Below are 27,719 nucleotides of genomic sequence, written 5' to 3' on the forward strand. Positions count from 1 at the left end.
ATTAATGTGAGACAAAGTTAATTATATTTTATAACAGCAAATGGCGAAAAAATATACGAAATTGATCATACATAAGTATAGCCCTTCTATTTATGAAGAAGAGAGGTTTTATGCTTGTATATAAGCATTCGGTTTGCATATGAACGAACATTTACAGAATTTGAGGTGCAAATACGGTGAAGTAGAAGGAATTTCAATTCAAGAATACAAAAAGGGTAAAATTGAAATCCGCCATTTTTTTAACACGTTGCAAAAACACGTTAGATTGAATATTTTGAAAGAAAGCATAAAATTTCGTAGATTTTGAGATTTCGACTCAATTCTTCCACGCAAAATATTTATCCTAGCTGAAAAGAACTTTAGGCTAAATATCGATTTTATTTTATTTTCACTATAAAACAATAAAGTAACTCTTTCAATTAGTACTTAGATAAATTATTTGCAATTAAAATCTCTGTTATAATAATATTTAAATATTTTTTGAACAATTTAAAGAAAAAAACCAAGAAAATACGAGTTCGATGAAAAATCTTGGTGATTCGAACATCGCATATTTTTAACCGTAGTGGCGTTGGCTAAACGATTTGCTGATATATTTTGGAAGTACCAGGGGCGCCGTGGCCGGGGGGGCCAGGGGGGGCCATGCCCCCCCCCCAGGATTCAAACCTGTCGGAAATTTACGAACATTGCATGTTGTCGGAGTATATTAATCATAACAGAGACTAGGCTATTTTTGCATTTGTGGCTGTGTTATGCTGAACAACCCAAAAGTATTTAAACTATCAGAAAATAGACGCGGTTATTTCTAATATTAGCTATACGGTACGACACTACCCCAAGTTTTTATTATACTGTTGTCGCGCAGGCTAAACTAGCTGTTTTTTCCGAACGTTTCCGGTTTCGATAAACATGCATAGTTTCTATTAATATAACATTACGCAAGGAATGTAATTTTCGAAATGTCGGAGATTGGCGCGATAAAATCGCGATGAATGGCGATGTATCTTCGACCGCATTTATTGTTTAGTGAGTTTATACAGTCTATTGCATTATATGGTGACTGTCTAAAGAAACACCAGCATGTTCCGTATCAGAATGCTGGACCTACAGCAAATCCTTTTCAAGTTTATAGTACTTTTAATCAAACGGTTTCTGAAGTTTATACAAAGATAAGGTACCACGATAGTACAGCAGAAGAAGTAAACTGATGAGAGGATTGAAGCAATTGCGAATATGTTTATATTTTGGTTATAAACAAATGTTGCGTATAGGATACGCAGCTGTATGTCATCCACTAAGGTTACAAAGCTATAATAGAGTATCGTGAAATAACGTATCGCGTTATTTGTTAATGCATGTGGATTAGAAATTTCTGTAATACAGTTTTCCCACAAACAGTTAACTGTATCAAAAATTATTAAACTACTCAATTGAAAAGCGTATGTAAAACGTGAATATTTATCAGTCATATTCATTGTGCATGAAGTGTTAATTTAAATTAGTAGACGTAGCTCGTGATCTTTGAAATAGCAAATGCATGCGCGTCCTTGCCTAAAACCCCTTGTCAGTTTTATCAATATTCATTACTTTTTTCTTATATAAAGATGTCGGGAAAAAAACGTGCTGGTCGGAATAATGTTGCCTTTGGCCACCCCTATATTAGCACACCCACGGCGCCCCTGGGAAGTACGCCAGTTTATGAAGTAATTTACGTGGTGAAGTTGTCAGATTAGCATTTCTTTATACACTACTGATCTGTACAGTTGTTATTTACATAACTTAAACCTGGTATTAAATATATATACGAAAGCTAAAAGTGATTCGTAGTTTAACGAAGGCTCGGAGGTTTGAATAAGGCGTGCTGGGAATTTTAAATAGGTCTATACTACGGGTAAAATTTTGATCATATAAAGAATACATTCAATATTAGTTGCCATATTGTTATATGTTAACCTGTATTTTTTCTATGAGGCGCAATGAATCGAGTTGAAGCCATAATTATAAGTTAGCGATGAATCTAGTTCCCAGAACGTTATATGTTTTCTAAGTATATTTGCTATAGATTTTTGCTGGAAACGTAAGACTGAAGTAGTATATAACAACTAGTTAAAAAACACATTAAAAAGTATCGAGGTTACTTCGCTCACCCGTTATACTTTGATTAAAATATACGTTTTAAAACTTTCTCTAACAGCAATTTGGTCTCTTTCAATTGACTACATCATTTATACGCGCACACTTTACCAACGGAATTATATCCTGTGACTTTTTCTACTTGAAAGCTTTCTTAAACATTTTCCTTCCCTTGGAGAAAATATTCCCCTTTTTCTTGTGAGGAATTCCGCCATCTTCAGTGGGACTATGGTTGAGGTTTCTCAGTGACTGTTCCTAAAATGAAGTAGACGAGTAATTTTTACAGATATAAATATCCGCAACTTCATTTTTTGCATTGCATGCTGCTATAAGGGATTTTTCCCTTGAATAATTAAGCCGAACTACTCGGAAATTTGGGCAATTTGCAGAAAAATATTCACCCCAATGTGTTAAAAGATTTATCAAGCCCATGAGCTATGTAGACTGATACAGAAAGTACATGATTCAAGACAACTTCCAGCGATTACGATAGATTAGCATATTTCTGGTTAAATTTTAAAGGAATGTGAACATGCATGTGCTCAGGAAGAATTGAATCGTTCCATTCGTGCGCTTATCGTGAAAAGAAAAGAACTAAAAAAAGGTGACTAGTGACAATTCCTGCGCACAAATGTGAAAAATGTTTCTACTTGAAAATTACAAATGCAAATCAAAAGGACATCTCCAAAGACTTAAACAGGAAAGGCCCCACTTACATCGAAGAAACCGTCGTCGTGGATCTCACCAAAAACGAAAATCATCTCCCCGGACTTGAACTTCAATTCAACCTATAATATTCCATGACAATTCAATTATAAAAAAAACAAGATTTCTTTGCATTCGAGATTACGGACAAATTGCAGCAAGATCATTTTTTCTCGCAAAATGTATAGAGCTAATATAACGGAGCTAATTATTTTTTTTGTTAAACACCAGTTTAAATTTGGCGTAATAAAAATGTTAAATTGTTTGTTTAAAAATGCATCACATCTCTTCCCCTTTGGACTTATATAAATTGAAACTGGTAAAAATTTCATACCTCACTGTCAACGTTAGGAGAATCGCTCAATGGGTCATAACATACAAAGCTTTTATCTTTCAAGCTTTCATTTCGCAAATCATCACTTTCCAAATTCTCCCAAAACGACAACCTGTCACCACTAGTTCCAGTCTCTCCAAGATTCTCCGAGATAATATTGACGTCCAGTTCCCCATTGACTTGGTCATGTGAATTCAGCTCATTTTGTAATCTGACGTCATTGGTATCTTCGTTAAACAAGTCTTCTGCTTCGTTGATATCGACTTCGGAGACCATATTTGATGGAACCAATCCTTGCTTGAGTTTACATTCACCCCAGAGGAAACCATCATCGTCCACATCGCCAATCACCTGAGACAAAGAAAAACATTACAAAGATTGTTCTCAGATGACATTCAGAGCCAACTTCTGTGAAAGTGGCTGCTGCATATATACTAATATAGCACATATACATAATATACATACTATATACTATATATACTATATATACTATATATACTATATATACTATATATACTATATATACTATATATACTATATACTATATATATACTATATATACTATATATACATATATGTTATGCTATGTGCTATGTGCTATGTCCTATGTCCTATGTTCCATGTACTATGTACTATGTACTATGGAGTTAGTCCTAAATCTAACCTTAATCTTAGGGATTAAGTTCGAGTATTTAGGATTTGAACATGAAATACATTTTAACGTTTCCTCTGTCTTTTAATAATTTGTCTTTGTTTCATTTTTGAGTGTCTAGTCCATGATTATGTTCAATGTTTAACAGAATATCCTAACTACGCGGATTTAATCCTTGAGATTAGGTCTTAGATTATATTTGATTGGAGTTAATCCTAAATCTAACCTCATTCTCAGGGATTAAGTTCGAGAACTTAGAATTTGAACATGAATTATTACCTTTGTCGTGCTTCAAACGGGAATCCTGCTAAATAATACTTGTATATTCAATCTCTTTCCCACAATGTTTCTGAAACTGACTTACCCTGATAATGCCTCCTTCATTGAATGGCAATTCTTCGTCAGCTCCGTCCACATTCGGCAACATAGTCATCGGGTCATACCTATACAACGCGATGTAGTAACGAACTTGTTCCGAAGCAACCTCGCTTCCTTCCGAGTCAGACCTGTTCTGGGCGGAAGCGACTTCGGGCGTTCGTTCGGAACCACTCGGAATGTTTTCGTTACCATCGCTTCCAGTCTGCACCGTGCCCCGGTGGTTATCAGGCAAGGATAGCGTAGCGATTATGGTTTCTAAAGCGTTTTCAGCTGCAGGAGGTTCTTCAGAAAGAGAACTATCTGATCTTAAAGACGCTCTTGTGGGACAACTAGACTCGCTAATATTTTCAGTCAACTCTTCGTCTTCTGTCTTATTTCCATCGGAATTAGGTTCTGTGTTGTCTTGATTGTGACAGCTGACAGTAACTTCCTCACCCTTAGAACTATTATCATCAGATCTTACCTGTGTATTGCCGCTTACCTTTTCCGTGAGATTTACGGAATCTAAGTCTGGCTTATTTTCCTGGGTAACCCCATCAATTTTATCTTGCTGAACATTTCTATCTCTCAAAATCTCAGTATTATCCATGGTTTGTTTATCATTACTACCAATTGTCCTATAGTCGATGTCATTTCGATTATCACTCGTAGTTCTAAAATTACCATTCTCAACCCTAGATGTACTCGCACTTTGTCCTTTCTTTGTCGTAGATGTTGTATTGTCAACCGTAGGCCCACCAATCGTAGCCTCATCCTCGCCATCAAGGAGATCTAAAATATCGTCTTCAGTTCGGAAACCCTCGTCATCGGACGTAATGGTTCGGCTCCAACTCCCAGTTAGATTCGAGTTCCTAGAATGGTCATCCGGGAGGGAGGTTAGTTGTTTATTAGAAAGAGTGGCTTCATCATCACTGGTTCTATCTTGTGAGGTGCGACCGTTTGTTTCGGTGAGATTATCTTCATCAACTTCGTGTATGACAGATAACGGTGGCCCGTATTCTGTATCCGTTTCGCTTTCGGAATGCGGTGGTCCGATAGTTAGGTGGGACATCCCCTTTGCCCAACTGCTCGTATCATCCGACACCGCATTCTGAATGAATGCTTGAAAATCTTTCGAGTGATTCTTGTCCTCCTTTTTTTCGCTATCAGTCTCGCTCCCTGAGGAGCGATGATCTGTAGCTAAATTGTTCTGCGAAATTCCATTACTCTGTGGTGAAGAATCTGTATTATTGCCATGGCTTCTTCTGATATCTTCTCCTTCGCGTGGTTCGGTATTCGAACCGTTTTCTTTAGTCCCTGGATGGTTACCGCCGAGAGTGTCACACTCAGGTAATTCGTTCATGTTTTTATAGCCTTCGTCGTTTTTATAGCGACGTCGACTTCGTTTTGCCCCGAAATCTACATGAATAAAGTTATGGATTTTGAAAGGCTAGACAGAAGGTACGTTGCACTATAAAACCCGGGAAAAAACTGGAAAATTAAATCGATAATACGCAGCAAATTGTGTATACGGGTCTCAAATTAGATAACCTACTTTAAAATGCTCAAATCTTTCAATCAATTCATCTTCCGTGTCCATGGTCTTAGACTCCGTGCTATAACTTTCACTTTCCGTTTCAACGTCATACCGGTTGACGATTGGTGGCCTTCGGACAAGCGTCGGAGGAACATCGGCGGCACTCGTCGTATCTTTTTCTAATCCGCCATCTTTCACGTTCTCGTTGTCATCCTTACTTCCTGAATTCAAATCGGCAACCTCGGAAACATTCGATTTCTTACTGGTCCTACTTTCCGAAGTCGAATCCTTACTCGACGTGGCCTGGTGAAGACCGTCGCCGCTGTCTTCCTGATCGCTTTCATTACTTAAAAAAGTGCCTTGGTTCCTTGTACCTTCTTTATCAGACAAGTTTTCTCCAACGCTGTTTTCCGGCGATTCAGAATTGTTTTTACTTTCTAATGCAGTAGAGTTCGCTTCCAAAGAATTGGCCAAATCCCTTGAGACTATAGCATTGCCATTACTCAATAAATTGCCTCCATCAATATTTTTAGGCAAATCTAAATTAATTCCTGTCTCGAAATCTTTTCATCCCCATTATTCACACTTAAAACAGCTCCTTCCACCTTCCCACAAGTCCTATTTTCTATTTCATCATCTTCGGAGCAAATTTCCACAGCATTCGAGTCGAGAGACTCGCCTAGTACGGACAGCGTTCTAACAACAAAGCGCATGCGCGAAAAGTCGTGTCGCTTTCCGAGATTTCTCAGTTTTTCCACTGGTATTGCTATGCTGTCCACACAGGCAGAAACAATCTCCGTGCAATAAATATCATTTACGTAAATCTTATAACCGCTCACTTTATAACCATTAGAGTAGCCATCGAGAGAAAGAGTGACTGGTAACCAAGTTAGAACCACGTTCTCTGACGTCCGCTGGGAAAGTCGAAGATCAACAGGAGGCTCTGGTAATCCTATCAGAGAAAAAGTATTATCACAACATTTTAAACGAATGAGTTTTCACTGTAACCTACAATAGACGTCAAGGACAAACATTTGACAGTCAGAATCATAACACCACTCGAGTTCCAATAGGACAGGCTGGCATTGGACAAACAAACCAATGGTCGCTGATTCGATTTCCACTGTAATCAAGCTTATTCTTAAGCTTTTCCGATTTGTAACTAAGAGAGGCCCATCAGGGGCGCCGTGGGTGTGCTAATATAGGGGTGGCCAAAGGCAACATTATTCCGACCAGCACGTTTTTTTCCCGACATCTTTATATAAGAAAAAAGTAATGAATATTGATAAAACTGACAGGGGGTTTTAGGCAAGGACGCGCATGCATTTGCTATTTCAAAGATCACGAGCTACGTCTACTAATTTAAATTAACACTTCATGCACAATGAATATGACTGATAAATATTCACGTTTTACATACGCTTTTCAATTGAGTAGTTTAATAATTTTTGATAAAGTTAACTGTTTGTGGGAAAACTGTATTACAGAAATTTCTAATCCACATGCATTAACAAATAACGCGATACGTTATTTCACGATACTCTATTATAGCTTTGTAACCTTAGTGGATGACATACAGCTGCGTATCCTATACGCAACATTTGTTTATAACCAAAATATAAACATATTCGCAATTGCTTCAATCCTCTCATCAGTTTACTTCTTCTGCTGTACTATCGTGGTACCTTATCTTTGTATAAACTTCAGAAACCGTTTGATTAAAAGTACTATAAACTTGAAAAGGATTTGCTGTAGGTCCAGCATTCTGATACGGAACATGCTGGTGTTTCTTTAGACAGTCACCATATAATGCAATAGACTGTATAAACTCACTAAACAATAAATGCGGTCGAAGATACATCGCCATTCATCGCGATTTTATCGCGCCAATCTCCGACATTTCGAAAATTACATTCCTTGCGTAATGTTATATTAATAGAAACTATGCATGTTTATCGAAACCGGAAACGTTCGGAAAAAACAGCTAGTTTAGCCTGCGCGACAACAGTATAATAAAAACTTGGGGTAGTGTCGTACCGTATAGCTAATATTAGAAATAACCGCGTCTATTTTCTGATAGTTTAAATACTTTTGGGTTGTTCAGCATAACACAGCCACAAATGCAAAAATAGCTTAGTCTCTGTTATGATTGATAGACTCCGACAACATGCAATGTTCGTAAATTTCCGACAGGGCCATGGCCCCCCCTGGCCCCCCCGGCCACGGCGCCCCTGAAGGTATCTGTATGAAGCACAAATTACCGATCTTTTTTTAGAAATTACAAGGCTAAAATCCGCTTTGGAAGGTAATATTAAGCACAAACTTCAGATATTAGTTGTGACCTCAGAATTACTGGCCAAAACTGGCCTCGGAATTACATTAGTTTTATTTGTGACCAATATTTCTTCCGTTTCTCGCAATCCGCGCACGTGATATCAACAGGTAAGTTAACGGACCAGGCAAAAGGCCCTGCTTTAAGCCGGGCGCACACACAACGATTTTACGATAGTTGGTCCATTCAGGTTTAGACATATAGGCAGCCCTTGCCCAGACATGTTTTCCTTCTCGCGGCGCTCGCGCCTCGCGCCTCGCGCGTGTACGCGAGTCTACTTGGTCTAATCTGAGTGACCAAGTATAGATTGCCAGTCGCCACATTTTGATGAAAACATCCATCTAGACAATCTAGACAGGAATCGGCCGACTAAAATCGTCGTGTGTGCGCCTAGCTTTATGAAAAAGACAAGATTGGATTTTTATATCTACACAAAAAAGGATTATGCATCAAACAACGAAAAGGTATGTACATAAATCTTATAGGGCCCTGTCTACAATTTAACTGGCTTTAATAATATATTTGCATGTGTATCTACATAAATAATATGCAAATATATGTCACATGCGTTGCCATTTGCCTTTGCATTCCGAGCCTATCGGCTTTCTACTTATAAATACTTATGTGCTAAAGCTTGTAATTGCGAATTATCTGACAATATTCTTTAAACTTTAACGTTGGACTATGTTTTATATAATTATATTCACTCCCTGAATGATTTCTATACTAAGCGATTGAATTTTGATACGGCATGTCACAACACAATCTCATAATTTATAATTGTACATGTACATGCAATACAAACATATGGTAGCATACAGGTGAAAATATTTGAAAGTTTCTCATATGGCTTAGGGTTGTACAAATACTTTCGTTAAATATGATTCAGCTACAACTTTGAACTAAAAAAGACAGGGCTACACAATAGCCCTGAAAATCGTAATGAGCGTGATAACTCTGGATAACTCTAACATTGACCTTATCATGATGCTAATAAGCTTAACATTTGCCTTATCATTTGATAATTTTGAGCAAAGCTCTCTTTATTATTGTATAAATGTGTACCAAATGGCACTGAATAGTCACAATCCATATCAATGACTTATATTTATGATGATTCCTCTGATGTAAAGCCATAATATTTAAAAAATATAGCATCTTAACATTGACCTTATCATTATGCTAATTAGCTTAACATTCACCTTATCATTTGATAATTTTGAACAAAATTCCCATTATTTTTGTGTAAATGTGTACTAAATGTCACCATATAGTCACAAGACATATCGATGAGCTATATTTATAAAGAATCTTCCAATGCAAAGCCATAATATTTAAAAAATATAACATCTTAACCTTGACCTTATCATTATGCTAATTAGCTTAACATTCACCTTATCATTTGATAATTTTGAAGAAAACTCTCTTTATTATTGTATAAATGCGTACCAAATGGCACTAAATAGTCACAATGCATATTGATGACTTATATTGATAATGATTCCTCTGATGTAAAGCCAAAGTATAGAAAAAATATAGCATGTTAACATTGACCTTATCATTATATTTTGTTGTATAATGTTCACTCCCCCCTGGTAAATGGTTCTTTTGCAACAAATAGACTCCTTAAGTAGATAAGTTGAAAATAATGGGAAAATAAAAGTGGCATCTTAACATTCTACTTATCATGTAGTGTGGACGCGGACGTGGACGGGGACGGGGACGGGGACGGGGACGGGGACCGGGACCGGGACGGGGACGGGGACGCGGACGCGGACGCCAAGACTATAGCAATAGCTCTCTTGCACTAAAGTGCAGGCGAGCTAAAAATGTTTTATTGAGAATGTACCAGCTGAAGCATTGTGGGATACGGGTGCCCAACTGACAAATATAAGCAGTGGATTTTCCTCCCGGCCGATGGTTATTCAAGTGAGAAATTCAACTGACCATGATGAACAAGAAATTCTACCGAACATGACCTATGACAAAGGTGCGAGATATTCAACGTCAAAAACAGGTGACCGTGTACTAGTAAGGAATTTTAAGCGAACGCGGTGGTCCGGGGAAATTGAGACTGAACTGGGAAGAAGACATGCATGTTATCGTAAGTGTATGCCGAACAGTCTAGTATATGAAGTGAAACCAGAGGCGAAAGATGGAAGGAAACGGTTACTTCATCGAAACCTCTTATTGCTGTGCGACTTTCTCCCAATCACACCGGAACCACGAGTAAAACAAATGCAAGAAACTGCCCCCCAAAAGAAGAATAATAGCGTAATCGAAAGAAAGAGCAGTGCGAAAGTGATTAGTGATGACTCCGAGATTCTGATTCGCGTATTACAACCTGATCCGAAGAATCTTGGTAATCCTAAAAACAACCATTACAAGGAAACGAAGGAGACAACCGAAGTGAACCTGGTGTGGTTAACCCAGAAGACGATTGAAACCATGCAGCAGTAGAGAATATTCAGGAGCCTAACCTGAACAGGCAGTTGGAAGAAGAGCAACAGAATGAAGAACCGATACAACCTACCACCTACTCCCCACCTTTACTCCCGACACGACGAAGTACGCGAGTACGCTACGCACTAAACCCCTCAACTACAACCAACTTAGAAACCTAAAACATTTTTTTCCCATTTCCATAGTCGCAGAGTTGCCCACCACCAGCACCATCATTCCATCCTCCAGCACCATCATTGCCACCATCATTGCCACCACCACTCCATCCCCCAGCATGGTATACCCCATGGTCCCCTCCATTTCCCAATCCTTTCTAAACTTAAATAAGCTACTAGTGTCCTTGTTGTTTAACATTGGTTTACTAGTTAAATTTAAATGTAATTTAGTATTTGGTTTTCTGAACTTTACAGCAATGAGTAGACCCTACCTCAAGATCTGTTATGATACAGAAGAATTGAAGAGCCGTTATTACGTGAAAAGGAAAACAGTTCGACCACGTGAAAATAACTGATGAAAATGTTGTTTGCCTGGCCAGCAAACGGCAGATTCTACAAGTTTGACTTTGAAGGGCTCCGACAATATTATTTAGTAAAGAACTAAATCTATTTGGATTTGGTGACATTTTTAGTTAATATTAGGACAATATCTAAGCCACCTTAAACCAGGTAATCGATGTGTAATAAAATGTTTTATTCAGGATGTACCAGCTGAAGCATTGTGGGATACAGGTGCCCAGGCTACCCCATGGCTCCCTCCATTTACCAATCCTTTCTACCCTCGAATAAGCTACTAGTGTCCTTGTTGTTTAATATTGGTTTACTAGTGTAGTTAAATTTAAATGTAATTCACTCTTTGGTTTTCTGAACTTTACAGCAATGAAGAAGAATTGATGAGCCGTTATTACGTGGAAAGGAAAATAGACAGTTGGAACCACGTGAAATAACAGATGAAAATGTTTTTTGCCTGGTCAGCTTTTGATTCTGTATTTCATAATATATTCGACGTAAAGTGAATAAAACCACAAAAATCTAGATTTCATGTAATAGTTCGACGAGCAAAAAAATCTGTGTGACTCAGTGCTGTGAGCTCACCGTGGATTTTATGATAAAATTTTTTACCCTACATTGAATCTGTGACCGTGAGTGTAGGTTAGCAACTGCGGTTTGAATTATGCAGGAATAGAGATTCTAATCTGACTTTAAATATGTACATGCTGCGTCCTTTGGCTATTCAAATAAGAAGGAATAAAAAATATTTTCAAATCCTAAAAATACAATTAATTGCACTGGCATTAAAATGCTATTTGGAGTAACTATTTATTAAAAAATCTAGTGTTTGCATGCACTGTTTACACCTCGTACATCATAGTTTCCATAGTTTTATGAAGTTTCTACAATGTTTCTATGCTTTATATTCCCCTCATTATCATTATTAATATTATTACCATTATTATTCCTATCGTTTCACTAGACTACAATGCCTCAGCCCGAAACTTATCGATTCCTGCTAATATCATACAGGGTGTATAAAAAGTACCCCCTATATTGAAACGAAGCTTCGGTTTGAATTTGAATGCCTGTGTTATAAAGATTCTTTAATTGATACGCGAGGTACGAGATCTTTACAAGCTTTTACTAAAGTTCGCTAATGTTCTCTTCTTTCTCCGTTCTTCTCTTCTCTTCTGATTATTCGTCCTTTCGGATCTCGTTGTTTTCTGTTCTTGTCTTCTTCGTCAGTTCTGTCGTTGAGCTTCCTAACGTTTCATAAGTTAATCTTTACTCCGTCAGTCCACTTCGTTTCGGGGTTCAGTCCGAAGTTCTTGTGTCCACTCTGCTAGTCCACTGAAGGTTCAGGTGCTGTGCACGCCCTTTTATAATGAGGGTTCAGTGACTCTTGCATACGTCATCAACCATAGTGGGCTGATCCTTATCCAGCCAATCAGCGTTGTACATGTAATCAGTGGGTTGGTCTTAGAAGCTCGCTCCAGCTCTCATATTTTGTTTATTTAAGGCGTTGTCGCACTAGTCGAGTTGATCTTCTGCTCAATCGATCGATACTTAAAAATGTTCACAACTTAAAATATTTATCATCAACATGCATTAAAACTATCAAACATTGTTTCTGTGAACCTTATTTTATAACTTAACTACATTTACTACAACTTTTAATCGACTTAAGTTTCTTGTGACGTAACTCTTAAAATGCTCGACCGCGCATTATAAAAAACACATTTGATTGACATAAGAGCTTCGCAGCTGCCTCGAGCATGCATATTTTCAATTATGACAGTTAAACTTGGCAACGACATACGACTGTTGATCCAGATGTGCACGTTCTGATAGGATGATTGATATTTTCACCTTACTACTTTATTCAATCCCACGAAATGTCATGCATGAAAGGAAATGTGATTTAATAGTTGCGAATGGGCCGAAATTATATTTACTCAGGCGTCTTGTGGCAAAAACTTAATCACTAATCCCTGTCATGCTCTTGCTACTTCTATTTTTATGACTATTTTTATATGCGTATCTCAATCACTATGAAGCCTTGCGTAACACCTGATTATACCGGGTATAAAAAAAATGCAACTTTTAATAATTCCCTACGATTCCTACGATCGTCTGTTATTGCATAGAAGTGAACATATATGAATATTAAGTGTTGCAGTTTTTTATACACCCTGTATCTATTCCACTGATAAATAGGCAAGGTAGGCATAGGTTAAGGCATTCAAATTGAATATCTCTCTTTACATGTTAAGCACCCATGAGTTTAGCATAATAATAAGGCATTCAAATTCGAACAAAAGCTTGATTTTAATAGGGGGTACTTTTTTATACACCCTGTGTTGGAAAAGTTAAGAAAATAATGTAAATATTTTGTTTAGAATTCATTCCTTTTGTCCGCGCCAGATTACTTGTTAGATTTGTGTTAAGTCAAAGATGATCCGTTTTTAAAACGTTACACTAAACGCTAGTTACTCCGTAATTTGAATCGTCAACATGATAGGGTATACTTAATTCAGTCTGACGTAATCCAGGTTTTGGAGCCGTTAGTTTGCTCACTAATGGTTTCACTTGTTGTTTCAACTGTTGTTTCCACGCATCTTTCTAATCTTCTTCTTTTTTCGCCGCAACAATATTCATAATGTAAAGAAAAGCACTCACGCTGACCGTTGTGAGCAACTGGACTGTTGGGGAAACATCGCTGGCTTGAAGAACTCGAACGAGAGTGAGAATAAGATAAGAGAAAAAAAAAGTGAAAAGACTTTTAAAGCAAAGTAAAAAAGATTCACATGGTACGTATTATACATGTATTATATTATACATGTATATATTATCATAGAGTTTCTTTGATACCACGCACAGAATTTTACTATTTTCGTTCAACATCTCACTTTCTCCACTACCGGAGTCATTGTGAACAATGTTTAACGATAGACCACTCACGTTGTTGGGGACATTGTTGTCATTGTTGTTGTCATTGTTGGTGTCGCGGTTATTTTTGTAATGCATGTTGCAATCATAAATCAGCCTCATCAAGACGACATATTGTTGTTCAACAGATGACCAAATCATCCAGGAGTAAAATGTCAGAATTGATATGTAAACAATGTAAGGGAAAAAGCAGACAATATTGAGAATTATTCCCCAAAGCAAGATAAATAAAACAGGAGGCATCAAGTAAAAACAAAGGAATACTGGAAATGAGAGAAAAGAAAGATGGGCAATACACTTCATATAGTAACTTGCCTCCTTGTTTTGGCAGGAGCGCTGGGTAAAAGTAAGTTAACACAATGATACAGGCATACAAACATTAAAGCAACTTGCAAGAAAAAAACAACCGGAATGTAAACCAAATAAAGAAAAACAACTTTAATGTACAGAATAACTTTATAAAGTACAAAACATCGCGATGTATTGGAGGGCTTAACAGATTCAGATAAGCTAATCAAGGATTCTTTCCAGCGTTAAATGTTGAAGGGAAACGTTACTAAACCAATCACTTTCGATCTGGCCTTGGACAACAAATAGATATCTATTTCATAAGCGAAATAATGAAATGCTTTACAATAGAAGATGAATACAATAGAGCTAAAAAATCAATTTCCACGAAAATCTCTTCACAATTGTACAAGCTGACAAGAGGAGTCGACAGTGCCGAGAGCGCAAAAAGCACAATATAGACGCCAGAGTAATCGAACAATTTCAGCGTCCAAGATAACAAGAAGATCACTCCCAAGCACAAACACCTCCGTACAGAAGATCTCACCATTCCAAAACCATCCCAAAACAACAGACGCAGAATGGATAGTAATGACATCGGACTTTCCGTTAACCTGTAATAACCATTGACCTTTTTTTCCTCCTTTTTGCTTATTAATATCATGGCAATTAATGATATCACAGGAATAAAAACAAAGAGCCCAAATAGAAGCACAGATAGGATCGTCTTAATTGTGCGCACGAATTCAGATTCAGCTGACCTTACATAACAATGATATTTTAAAGGATTATTGTTATAACTCTTGCAGCATCTCTTTTGCGTGGATTGGCCCAAAACTTTGTTAAAACATATTTCTTTCTCCTGGATCATAGACAGTTACCTCAAGAGAGCTCCAGCAATAAAATCCTCTGGTGATTTCTTAGATGTCGTACAATCCACTTGTTTTTCTGCCAACCTCGGAGGCCCACGTAAGCACAGCTAGGTCAGCCAGAGGCGATTTTGATGATTTTATTGCGAGAAATGCCAAGATATTATGACCGATATTGTCTGTCCACATCCATTTCCACTTTTTAATTGTGGGATTTTTCTTGTTACAGGTGAATTGAAGATCAAGTTCTAAAATATGAACAGCCTTATTTCGACCTAGTTCCTGTAGAAACCACAAATCTTTTTCGTTAACGATCAAACGACATTTCCTGTTTGTTCGACTTGAAGCAGTTGTCATAATATTGTAAGTGTCGCCAACGACACTTTGACTAGTTACCAATAAAACAATAGCAAGCACCGAGAGAACGTATTGGAAAAATGTAACCATTTTGAGTGAACAAGCAGTACTTGCACTGAGTGTTAGCTTTCGTTTAATGCAAAAGATCGTACCAAAATATAATGCAACATTTCAGTACATTTTTATAACCATTTGTGTAGAAGCGGCAGGGTTTACACAAAACATTTGCTCATCGCCATCCTCGCAGTGGGGTGGGAAAGAAAAAAAAGAAAGACAATGAATTTTTGAAAAGAATACATAATACATAACATTAATGCCGGCCATCCTCTATAGTAATGCTCTTGTGCAAACAAAACCCCTGCTGGGAGGGTAATCCCAACTTTTTATCAGCGCGGGTAATTCCCTATCTTCTGGAAGCATTCTTCAATTTTAAGTATTTGTTTGCTCGGTATTTTTCATGTTCAACAGGTCATTTCCACCGATTCCAATATAATTTTATTTAAATTAACACTCGAAAGCTTATAACTTGACTTCTTTTATACTGTATCGCAAAATATTTTATGTGACAGCATGCAATATACGCAGTGAAACACGTAGTCTACTAATGCATGAGGAATTTAGTTACCTCAATCCGCGCGTGGAAATTTAGGTTTTCATCAATCACGCGTGGATGGATCTCGCCATCCTGCAAGGTATTCTTTTACTTATAGGAAAACATGATTTAAAAGGTCAAAATCTATTTTCCGAGCCACAGGTTTTAAAACATAGCCTGCATGTATCAATGTGGGGAATCTCAGATTTTCCACTGCGGGTTATTAATTTCCTTTATAATATAAGTATGATATAACGAGCAATTTGATTGGCTAACGCGCGTGCATTGTGAGGCCATAATGCACGCTTCTGGCTTTTGAAGTTTTTGTTGCTAAGCAACATCTCAAATAACATGTAAGGAGAATTTCATTATTGATCAAATAAATAAGTTTTGTTGTTGCCCTATAATTTCTTCTTATATTATAAAAGAATTAAAAAAGCTCGTCGCGTGCCTTTATGGTGTAATAATGCACTCGGGGAAATGTTGGAAGAATACTCGAGAAGCTTGTAAAACACTCGGCTACGCCTCGTGTTTTACAAGCTTCTCTCGTATTCTCCCAACATTCCCCCATCGTGCATTATTACACCATAAAGGCACGCGACTCGTTTTTTAATTCTTAAATATCACTACAAAAGCATTTTTCAGTTTATATCCGAAGCCTCAACTAAATATTGTCAGTTGCTTTATCTCGAGATTAGAGCAAATGTTGACTATATTAAGATAACTAGCAACATTTTAAATAATGAAGTGTCAACTCTGAGCTAAATATTGAAACCTGGAGTCTGACGAAATTCTGGAACATGATGCAGTTAGTTTGTTTTTATTCATTTTATTTGACACACAAATCTTATTAACAACAACTTATATTAGCTGATGAAGTTATCTTTTCTGATTATGTTCCAACATTACTACTGATATCATAGTTATAAGATTTCTATAAAATTGCTATAAAGTTTACATGATGATTATAAAATTCCCCTGATTATAGTAATATCATCGCTTTGATAAAGCCAATAATGCCTTAGCATCTATATACTCGTTATATAGGTTAAGCTTTGAAAATCAATTTTAAAAATTACATAAACATGAACATTTCAAAAATATTATCTAAACATGATTAAGTGTTATGAACATACGAAAAGAACTGGAAATATTGATCAAATAATCAACTCATAGTTTGCTGAGCAATAACACTGTTCGACTGGTCAGATCGAGTAAATTCGTATGCAAAATTCAAAACCCTGTTTATTTAAGCAACGCTATGAAACGTAAAATTTTTATTAATTAAAATTGTAGGGCCAGGGTCTTCGTTATTTAAACCGTTTTCTCAGCGCGAGATCACCTGGTAAAAGTATAAGATATGTTGGATTATTTAATGTTTCAGAAGAGTTTATACTAAACGCTACTCTCTGTGATTAAATCGTCATCTTCATTATTTACTTCACGACTTTGGTGTGATTCTGTTTTGCCAGCTGTTGAATCGTCATGATAGGAGGGTAAACTCAATTCAGTCTGACGTAATTTTGCATCCACCAGTTTGTCCACTAATGGCTTCACTCGACGTTTTAACTGTTCTTTCCAAGCATCTTTCTGATCTTCTCCTTTTTTCGCCCCAACAATATTCATAATGTAAGGAAAAGCACTCACGCTGACCGTTGTGAGCAACTGGACTGTTGGGGAAACATCGCTGGCTTGAAGAACTCGAACAAAAGTGAGAATAAGATAAGAGAAAAGAAAAGTGAAGAAAACTTTTAGAGCAAAGTAAAAAAGATTCACATGGTATGGTAAGAGGCGTTCTCTAATATTATCATAGAATTCCTTTGATACCACGCACACAATTTTACTACTTTCATCCAACACATCACTTCCTCCACTGCCGCAGTCATTATCAACAATGTTCAAGTATGAACCACTCACGTTGTGGAGGACATTAACTAATACATTATTGTTGTTGTTGTTGTCATTGTTGAGGTCATTGTCTAGTTCATTGTTAAGGTCATTGTTGGAGCCATTATTTTTGTAATTCATGTTGCAATCATAAATCAGCCTCATCAAGACGACATATTGTTGTTCAACAGATGACCAAAACATCCAGGAGTAAAATGTCAGAATTGATATGTAAACAATGTAAGGGAAAAAGTAGACAATATTGAGAATTATTCCTGAGAGCAACCCAATTACAATGGGAGGCGTGTAGGAAATACAAACGAATAACGGAAACATGAGAAAAATTGTATTACAAAAATACATATTATAGAAGAAGGCGCAGCTAGCAACTGGAGCAAGTAAAGCAAACATGCATAAAAACATTAACATAACTTGCAATATAAAAACAACTGGAATGTAAACGAAATAAAGAAAAACAGCTTTAATGTACAGCAGAACTTTACACCGTAGAAAACATCGTGATGTATTGGAGGACTTGACAGATTTATAAAATCTAATCAACGATTTTTTCCACAGTTTTATGTTAAAAGGCAACGTAGCTAAACCAATGACTTTCGATTTAGCCTTGCGCGACAAATAGATATCTACGTCATAACTAAAATAATGAAATGCTGCATTTACAATAGGCAATAACTGCAATAGTCCTGAGAAGTCAATTTCCACGGAAAAATTCTCAGCATCGTAATACATTATAGACAAAGGAATGGACAGCGCCGAAAGAGCAAAAAGCACAAGAAGAAAAACGCCAGAGTGATCGAACAATTTCAGTGTCCAACACAACAGAAAGATCACTATCAAGAGCAAACACCTGCGTACAAAAGATCTCACTCTTCCCAAACCATCCCAAAATAACAGACGCAGAATGGATAGTAATGACATCGGACTTTCCGTTAACCTGTAATAACCATCGTTCTTATTTTCCTTTTTGCCTAGTAATATCATGGCAATACAGAATGACACAGGCAGAGATAAAAATTGGCCATAGAAGATCACCGATAACATCGATTTAATTGTGCGCACGAATTCAGATTCATCTGACCTCACATAACAATGAGGAATATTGTTAAAACTCTTGCAGCATCTCTTTTGCGTGGTTTGATTCGAATTTTTGTTGAAACAAATTTCTTTCTCCTGGATCATTGACAGTTGCCTCAAAAGAGCCCCAGCAATAAAATCCTCTGGTGATTTTTTAGATGTCGTACATCCGACGGGATTATCACTTACACGAAATCGACTTGTTTTTCTCCCAACGTCGAGAGCCCACGTAAGCACAGCTAGGTCAGCCAGAGGCGATTTTGATGATCTTATTGCGAGCAATGCCAAGATATTATGACCGATATTGTCTGTCCATATCCATTTCCACTTTTTAATGGTGGGATTTTTCTTGTTAGAGGTTTAATTGAAGATCAAGTTCTACAATATGAACAGCCTTATTTCGACCTAGTTCCTGTAGAGACCACAAATCTTTTTCGTTGACGATCAAACGACATTTCCTGTCTGTTCGACTTGAAGCAGTTGTAATAATATTGTAAGTGTCGGCGACGACACTTTGACTGATTAGCAATAAAACAATAGCAAGCACCGAGAGAACGTATTGGGAAAGTGTAACCATTTTAAGTGAACAAGCAGTACTTGCACTGAGTGCTAGCTTTCGTTTAATGCAAAAGATCGTACGGAAATATAACGCTATATTTCAATACATTTTCATAATCATTTGTGTAGAAGCGGCAGGGCCTCCACAAAATATTTGCACATGGCTTTCCTCGCAGAGGGATGGGATAGGAAAAAAAAAAGATAATGAAATTTTGAAAAGAATACATAATACACAACATTAATGCCGAACCTCCCCCATAGTAATGGCCTTGTGCAAAGAAAACCCCTGCTGGGAGGGTAATCCCCACTTTTTATCTGCGCGGGTAATTCCCTATATTCTGAAAGTATTCTTCAATTTTAAGTATTTGTTTGCACGGTATTTTGCTTTGGTATGTTCAACCAGTCATTTCCACCGATTCCAAACATTTGTCTCTACGCTAATTTTCACTAGGTTTATATATTGTGAAATAATCAAATGATTAGGTTATATATATCTTTATATATTGTCAAATGATGCAAATGATCGTGGTGAAGCCAATACAATTTTATTTAAATTTACACTCGAAAGCTTATAACTTGACCTCTTTTGTACTGTATCAGCATGCAATATACGCAGTGAAACACGTAGTCTACTAATGCATGAGGAATTTAGTTACCTCAATCCGCGCGTGGAAATTTAGGTTTTCATCAATCACGCGTGGATGGATCTCGCAATCCTGCAAGGTATTCTTTTACTTATAGGAAAACATGATTTAAAAGGTCAAACTCTATTTTCCGACCCATAGGTTTCAAAACATAACATGCAGGTATCAATGGGGGGAATCTCAGATTTTGCACTGTGGGTTATTAATTTCCTATATTACTACAAAAGCATTTTTCAGTTTATATCCCAAGTCTCAACTAAATATTGTCAGTTGCTTTATCTCGAGATTAGAGCAAATGTTGACTATATTATGAAAACTAGCAACATTTAAAAATAATGAAGTGTCAACTTTGAGGCCTGAGCTCAATATTGAAACCTGGGGTGTGACGAATTTCTGGAACATGATGCGGTTAGTTTGTTTTTATTCATTTTATTTGACACACAAACCTTATTAACAACAACTTATAATAGCTGATGAAGTTATCCTTTCTGATTATGTCCAACATTACTACTGATATCATAGTTATAAGGTCTCTATAAAATTTCTATAAAGTTTACATGATGATAATAAAATTCCCCTGATTATAGTAATACCATCGCTTTGATAAGGCCAATAATGCCTTAGCATGTATATACTCATTATATAGGTTAAGCTTTAAAAATCAATTTTAAAAATTACATAAACATGAACATTCCAAAAAAATTATCTAAACATGATTAAGTGTTCTGAACATACGAAAAGAACTGGAAATGTTGATGAAATAATCAACTCATAGTTTGCTGAGCAATAACACTGTTCGACAGGTCAGATCGAATAAATTCTTAGGCAAAATTCAAAACCTTGTTTATTTAAGCAACGCTGTGAAACGTAACATTTTTATTAATTAAAAATATATGGATTTGCGTGGATGATGCCAGGGTCTTCGCTATTTAAACCGTTCTCTCGGCGCGAGATCACCTGGTAAAAGTATAAGATATGTAGGATAAGTTTCAGAAGAGTTTATACTAAACGCTACTCTCTCTGATGATTAAATAGTCATCTTCATTGTCTGCTACACGAATTTCGTGTGATTTGTTTGTGGATGGTTTCAAACGTTGTATCAAATCTTCAATTAATCGTTCGATCAAAAGACCTTTGCCATGATAGCTAGAGGTTATACTCCATTCAGTCCGACGTAATTCAGGTTTTGCAGCCGTCAGTTTGCTCACTAATGGTTTCACTCGTTGTTTCAACTGTTGTTTCCACGCATCTTTCTGATCTTCTGCTTTTTTCGCCGCAACAATATTCATAATGTAAGGAAAAGCACTAACGCTGAACGTTGTGAGTAACTGGACTGTTGGGGAAACATCGCTTGCTTGAAGAACTCGAACAAGAGTGAGAGTAAAATAAGAGAAAAGAAAAGCGAAGAAAACTTTTAACGTGAAGTAAAAAAGACTCACATGGTATGGTAAGAGGCGTTCTCTAATATCATCATAGAGTTCCTTTGATACCACGCACACAATTTTACTATTTTCATCTAACATCTCACTTTCTGCACTGCAGGAGTCATCCTGAACAATATTCAAGTAATTGTAATCCATGTTGCAATCATAAATCAGCCTCATCAAGACGACATATTGCTGTTCAACAGATGACCAAAACATCCAGGAGTAAAATGTCAGGATTGATATGTAAACAATGTAAGGGAAAAAGAAGACAATATTGAGAATTATGCCTGAGAGCAACAAAATTACAGCAGGAAGCATGTAGAGAAAAACAAAAATGTATATTGGAAGGATCTGTAAAGCTAAATTGCATAAAATCATAAAAATATTTCGCATCCGTTTGTTAGCAGGAATACGCCAATTAAGTGATAAGGACGAAAGAAACACGCATAAAAACATCAACATAACTTGCAATATAAAAACAACTGGAATGTAAACCAAACAAAGAAAAACAACTTTAATGTACAGCAGAACTTTACACCGTACAAAGCATCGTGATGTATTAGAGGACTTGACAGATTCAGAAAATCTAATCAACGATTTTTTCCAGCATTTTATGTTAAAGGGCAACGTGACTAAACCAATGACTTTAGATTTGGCCTTGGGCGAAAAATAGATATCTATGTCATAACTAAAATAATGAAATGCTGCACTTAAATTAGGCAACAACTGCAATAGCCCTGAGAAGTCAATTTCCACGGAAAAATTCCAAGCATTGTAATATATGAAGGACATAGCAATGGACAGCGCCGAAAGGGCAAAAACCACAAGAAAAAAAACGCTAGAATGATCGATCAATTTCAGTGTCCAACACAACAGGAAGATCACTACCAAGCACAAACTCCTGCGTACAAAAGATCTCACTCTTCCAAAACCATCCCAAAATAACAGACGCAGAATGGATAGTAATGACATCGGACTTTCCGTTAACCTGTAATAACCATCGTTCTTATTTTGGTTTAGACTTAGTAATATCATGGCAATAAAAAATAACACAGGCACAGATAAAAATTGGCCGTAGAAAATCACCGATAACATCGATTTAATTGTGCGCACGAATTCAGATTCATCTGACCTCACATAACAATGAGGATTATTGTTAAAACTCTTGCAGCATCTCTTTTGCGTGGTTTGACTCGAATTCTTGTTGAAACAAATTTCTTTCTCCTGGTTCATAGACAGTTGCCTCAAAAGTGCACTAGCAAGAAAATCCTCTGGTGATTTTTTAGATGTCGTACATCCGGCAGGATTAACGCTTACACGCAATCGTTTTCTTTTTCTCCCAACATCAAGAGTCCAACTCAACCCAGCCAGCTCAGTACGATTCCCAGGTACGATTGTTATTGTGAGCAATGCCAAGATATTATGGCCGATATTGTCTGTCCACAGCCAACTCCACTCCTTAATGGTGGCATTTTTCTTGTTAGATGTGAATTGAAGATCAAGTTCTACAATATGAATAATCTTATTTCGACCTAGTTCCTGTAGAAACCACAAATCTGTTTCGTCGATGATCAAACGACATTCCTTGTTTGTTTCACTTGAAGCACTTGTAATATTGTAAGTGTTGCTGTGATTGGTAAACGAATGCACTCCGTGAGTATCAGCTTTTACCAATAAAACAATACCAAGCACGGAGAGAACACATTGGAAAGAGGTAACCATTTTGAGTTAACAAGAACTGTTAGCACTGAGTGTTAGCTTTCGTTAATTGCAAAGAAACGAAAAACGTATCGAAATATATCGCTAAACTTCAGTCACATTTCCATATCCATTGTATAGGGGCGGTAGGGTTTCCACAAAATATTTGCATGTGCATGGCTTTCCTCGCAAAGGGATGGGATTGTAAGAAGACAAAACGAACTTTTTAAAAGAATGCTAAATAATATTAATACCTACCCTACCCCCCACGGTAATGATCTTGTGCCAATATTGTTAAGACATGCTGTGAGTAAAATTCTTCATCCCCATGCACGGTAGATTATGATATTATGAATTGATTACGGTTAGCTATATAATTTATAGGTGAAATGATGCAAATGAGTGTAGCCAATAAAATTATAGGAATTCAATTACCTCGAAATTTAGGCTTCCATAAGCGCCTCGGTTTCCATCAAACGTGGATGAATCTCGCAATGTGTGAATCGGCCGTGAGAAATATTTAAAACAACAAGCACAGTGTTGTTAAAACACGCTGTGAGCTCGCCATGAGGTCTTAATGGTGGGTGCGTAGCGATTAACTTTTATCTAAATGCTGTTGTTTGGCATTATTATAAATATAGGTCATTGCGTCGCATATACATGCATGTATGTGTACGAGTTGTTTCAAATCCAACAGGCTACCTTTAGAAATTCGTTCCGACCATTCCATAACTTACATTGTCAAAACATAGCTTTTTACGCATATAGAAAGACGCTCGGTTTAACAAATCTGCCTACCTCATTAAAGCCATTGTGACGTGTTTCCTCGACTTCTTTCTTCAAATTGTTTATTTCATTATCCTTATTCATCAAGAGCTTGGCTCGTTCAGCAAGATCTTTGGCTCTCTGTCGAGCAAACGCCTTCTTGCCCTTACGAAAATGTTCTATAGAATCCTATAAAATATGCTATAACTTATTCTAAATCCCATAGAATATTTTATAGGACTTCTTATCCTATAGCATATTCCATTGCCATATTCTATAGAATTTAGAGATGCTATAGAATATTCTATTGCACATTCACATTAAAAATATCCAATAATATATTCTATAGAACATGCTGTACACAATATTCTATAGAATGTATGTTATACAGAATGAGACCTTTATGCAATTTAAAATATAACATTTTTAGTACACTATTCATGTAGGTTTGAAACGTACACGTAGTCTGGAATATTGATATGTTGCCATTTCCATGGCGACGGAACGCATGTATTATTAGTCTTTAGTTTTAAAGTATCAGGTATCAGTATATTGTCAACTCAAACAGAGCGAGAACGGTAAACATCTATAAATCTATACGAACGAATTATCATCAATATCTATTCAAGTTTGGTGTGCGCCAACCAAAGTAAGTTACATTTATCTTGTAGTAGTCAGTTCGTTATTCTCTATTCTCAATCGCGTAGAGTGTCAAATCGTATTCATGTATATATTATGCTTATGTTAGTTTGCGCGCATGCCATAATCTATGTAAATCTTTTCTAAATTGTGTAGTTCGAACCCACAAACATATCTATATCCATATCCGCAACCATACCAATCTATCTACCAAACCTCAACCTCAATCTCTATCGAGAATCAACAACAGAACATTGTATAATTATAAATGGTATTAAAGTTATTGTTTATGTGTGATCTGTGTGTGTGGAGTTCGTTTATTGCTGCGCATCATACTTGAATTGACTCTTGGACTTTGCGCATTTCAACAATCTGATCTTGTCTAAAAGTACATACGAGTGACCACGAGTGACCACGGATGACCACGAGTGACCACGAGTGCCCACGAATGACCACAAGTGATTTTTTTGGGTTAGGGTTAGGGTTAGGGTTAGGGTTAGGGTTAGGGTTAGGGTTAGGGTTAGGGTTAGGGTTAGGGTTAAAAAAATGACACAAAACTTCAAACTTAAAACCAAATCTTAAATCAAGCAAGCTTTCCCTGTTTTTCGTTTTAACTGTTCTCCAATTTTATAGATAGCCAATCCAAAAAAATCACTTGTGGTCATTCGTGGGCACTCGTGGTCACTCGTGGTCATCCGTGGTCACTCGTGGTCATTCGTGGTCACTCGTGGTCACTCGTGGTCACTCGTGGTCACTCGTATGTACTTTTAGACAAGATCCAACAATCTGCCCAGAGAGTCTACAATTCATTGGTCGAGAATTATATTCGCATTTTTTGTAAGGTTCTCTCAACATACTTTTAAAGTCTTAAAGCTAAAATTCTCAGCAGAAATCAATCGTTTTGTAAAGACAAATCAGGAATATTTCACACCTATGACATATTTCATGTCATATCTGTTTCATAATATGCCCGTTCGCAGGTTAGATGGCGGGCGTTTTGCCCAAACAAGGTCGCAAGGTTATGTGGGATTTGTTTAACCGCCACGCATTATTTTCAAATTTTGAGCGCGTCTTTGTATGTAGTTTGTCATCCGTTGATTCAACGTTTTATAACTGATACTGGTAGAATTTAGTGCGTTTTTCTTTCGTATTTTAACATGAAATACGCATTCTTTGAATTTGTCAAAGAGGAATCATAGGAGGGTGGTGAAACGCGCTGTATTATGCGAGAAGAATCAGAAGATATGGATAATTTTGTGAATGCCTGAAAGGTGACTAGGATCGTGAGAAAGAAAGGCCATGGCAATGAGAAATTTCTAAAGTTAAGAAAATAATCAAAAGTTCATTGACCCATCTACAACAACATGTGTAGCTAAAGTATTGGAATTCAGTGGTGAGTGTGTTTTGTATATGCTGTAAATGCTATATGTTTGTATAGGCAACATATGCTCTCTATACCATTATAATTAATCTCATAAATTTTTATTCACCTTTAGATTAAACTTTCTATTTGAACATTTTATTTACACCTTTTATTTATACCACTATAAATAGAGCCATTCCAACTAAAAATTATTTCTGTCAAGACATTTGCACTAGCTATAGATATATTTTATAAATTTATATATCATTATCGATAAATTTTATATACCATTAAAATTGAATTAAATATAAGCTAGGTCTCAAGTGTTTAATTGTGTATTCAGTGGCGTAGCTAGCCCGACAATTTAGTCATGCTATGCTAATATTTTGGCATTCATCGATTGTGAAAACAATGAATTTCTAAAGAAATGAATAATGATAATAACATAAAATTTGCATAGCGTGACTAAATCGTCAGGCTGGCTACGCCACTGTGTGTATTTACTGTTAAAATTTACAGATTTCCTTTTGTCCAAACATCACACTAACCAAAGGTCAAAATGGAGCTCTATTAAAGCAATATTAAATGTGAAAGATTTTGTTTATGCAGTGCCGTGGATGCAAGAACAACCTTGCTCTTATTTCATCACTGGAAAGGCTTCAAATACCTAGCTTAATTCAAAGAAAAGGATGCAAAACCAGAGCCAGAGAAAGTTAAGAGTATGTATAGTAAGCAGTATAATTGTTAGTAATTATGTCTGGTCTAAATTAATATATCTTAGATACATATCTTTGTTCAGTTATTGATGAGTTTTACCTTTTCTAGCTGTGTCTAAAGTATGGTGCAAAAAGGTTTGAGGGAAAAGAGGCTTACATGTCACATATGACAAGTTATGGCACCAAAGATTAATAATATTGTGCAAGTTGAGAAAACCAAGTTGAAAGCATCTGGACATCAGTAACTATATGACATTCCATTTTCTCAGTGGCGTAGCCAGCCCGACAATTTAGTCATGCTATGCTAATATTTTGGTGTTTATCGACTGTGAAAACAATGAATTTCTAAAGAAATGAATAATGATAATAACACAAAATTTGCATAGCATGACTAAATTGTCGGGCTGGCTACGCCACTGCATTTTCTACTATTTACATGTTCTGTACATGTAAATATATTTAGTATAATAGCCTAGTTATATTTTTGCTATTTTCTTGCACAGTCATTTTATTTGGTGGGAAAACTGCAGTATGGTAATAATTTTATCTAGAAAATATTGAATAAATTTATACATTCATAAAAACCCAAGCTAAAATATTTCAATTTGAGTGACACCATATTGTTTCAATTACTTAGTGCATAATATTTCAATTGAATCCTCCTCAAAATGTGTGAAATGTATATAATTTTCACTTAACTACCATTTAAGCTAAACAGCCTTCAAACAACTGGCTGCAGTTGTTTTATCCACAAAACAAAATGATTATTTGACAGACTTAATTACCAGAACTAGAGTTCTACATGCAGATTAAAGTTATATGGACACTTATAGGACTTGTTTTTTATTCTTTGTTGTATAATATATGT

General features: G+C 36.4%; 1 long non-coding RNA gene across 1 annotated transcript; it reads left to right on the forward strand.

Annotated features, from left to right (window-relative positions):
- The first annotated feature begins 25,349 nt into the window (after window positions 1-25,349).
- Window positions 25,350-27,132, forward strand: LOC114532989. Its single transcript, XR_003688019.1, has 3 exons — window positions 25,350-26,165; window positions 26,745-26,854; window positions 26,961-27,132. It is a non-coding gene; the product is annotated as an uncharacterized LOC114532989 (long non-coding RNA).
- Window positions 27,133-27,719: the final 587 nt, after the last annotated feature.

The sequence above is a fragment of the Dendronephthya gigantea genome, unplaced genomic scaffold (genome assembly GCF_004324835.1).
Source record: "Dendronephthya gigantea isolate DGI-Jeju-01 unplaced genomic scaffold, DenGig_1.0 000083F, whole genome shotgun sequence".
Taxonomy (NCBI): Eukaryota; Metazoa; Cnidaria; class Anthozoa; order Malacalcyonacea; family Nephtheidae; genus Dendronephthya; species Dendronephthya gigantea.